Here is a 2,169-nt window from a genome sequence, read left to right on the forward strand (position 1 = left end):
ATCAGTATATTAAATTACATCTGATGTAGATATATTAATAATGGTATTGTTATTAAATGTATATTACATATCTAATGTAGATATAGTAATGACGATACTGCCATTATATGTACATCGATCGGTGGGAAGGGATCATTAGATTATATTATATCTAATGTAGATATAGTAATAATGATATTGTTACTAAATGTACATTGGTCTGTGGGATTAAATCGGTATATTAAATTTCATCTGATGTAGATATAGTAATAATGATATTGTTATTAGTTGTATATTACATATCTAATGTAGATATAGTAATAACGATACTGTTATTGTATGTACATTGATCTGTGGGAAGGTATCAGTATATTACATTATATCTGTTGTAGATATAGTAATAACGAAACTGTTATTATATGTACATTGATCTGTGGGTAGGGATCAGTATATATCATTATATCTAAGGTAGATATAGTAATAATGATATTGTTACCAAAATTACATTGATCTGTGGGAAGGCATCAGTATATTACATTATATCCAATGTCGATATAGTATAAATGATACTGTTATTCAATGTACATTGATCTGTGGGAAGGGATCAGTATATTGCAGGCGATCTAATTCAGATATAGTAATAACGATACTGCTATTATATGTACATTCATCGGTGGGAAGGGATCATTATATTACATTATATCTAATGTAGATATAGTGATAATGATATTGTTATTAAATGTATATTACATATCTAATGTAGATATAGTAATAATGGTATTGTTATTAAATGTACATTGGTCTGTGGGATTAAATCAGTATATTAAATTTCATCTGATGTAGATATAGTAATAAATGTATATTACATATCTAATGTAGATATAGTAATAACGATACTGCCATTATATGTAAATTGATCGGTGGGAAGGGATCATTATATTACATTATATCTAATGTAGATATAGTAATAATGATATTATTATTAAATGTACATTGGTCTGTGGGATTAAATCAGTATATTAAATTTCATCTGATGTAGATATAGTAATAATGGTATTGTTATTAGATGTACATTGGTCTGTGGGATTAAATCAGTATATTAAATGTCATCTGATGTAGATATAGTAATAATGATATTGTTATTAAATGTATATTACATATCTAATCTTGTTGGATTATCTGAAATAATCTTGGCGCAAAAATAAGCCGAGTGTTGAAAGACATTGAACGTTGACTTTAACGGTTCTTAAGTTGGGACCGATAGCCTGTAGAGTTTCGCCCGGAAAAGGCCTGAGCAATAAACTCCAGGTACATCTATTTTTAGCTTTTCTTAAGTGGACCCAACAAGGGCTTTTTGGCCATGATTTTCTTTTTGGCTTTTACTTCTTCGTTAGCTCTCTAACCGTGCAGACGTCTCTCGTGTGTTATTAGCAAATAATGAAGTGAAAGAATATAAGTCTATTTTTATGTGTTTTATTTATATTTAACCCATTTCCAATAGGTTATGGGCCCAGGACACATTGTGCATTAACTGTAAATTTATTTTATTTGTTTAATAAGTATTAAGTGTAATCGTTAAGTGTTTATTTAGTGTATTTGACTTGCTATAGTTTTTAACAGTGTTTTGTGTACAATAATTTAGAATAAGTGACAATGGATACATCCAGAGACAAAAGAAACATTCCGCAATTTAACGGCGCGAAATATAATGCGTGGACACATAGAATTCGAAATTTTCTATATGAACTTGATGTGCTTAGTGTTATTTACGATATACCACCGCAACCAGTTACTACTGAGTGGTTGAAGGCGGAAAGAATTGCTAAGTGTACAATTGTACAGTACTTGGCAGATACACATTTAAAATACGATACACCAGGAAGTACTGCAAAGTCTATTTTAAAAAATCTGGACTCTGTATATGAAAGCCAGAGTACTGCAACTGAATTATCAATTCGCAAAAGATTGCTCAAATTAAAAATGAAAAGTGACACTTCGCTTAAGGAACATTTTGAAGTGTTTGATGAATTGATAACCGATTTATCGGCTGCAGGCGTGAATGCGAGAGAGAACGAAGTGATTTCAATTCTGTTGTCTGGTTTACCCGAAGCGTATGACACAGTATCAACGGTTATTGAAACTATGATGGCAGAATCAAAAATAACTTTAGATGTAGTAAAAAAGAGACTT

The sequence above is a fragment of the Osmia bicornis genome, unplaced genomic scaffold, assembly GCF_907164935.1.
Source record: "Osmia bicornis bicornis unplaced genomic scaffold, iOsmBic2.1, whole genome shotgun sequence".
In the NCBI taxonomy this organism is placed as follows: domain Eukaryota; kingdom Metazoa; phylum Arthropoda; class Insecta; order Hymenoptera; family Megachilidae; genus Osmia; species Osmia bicornis.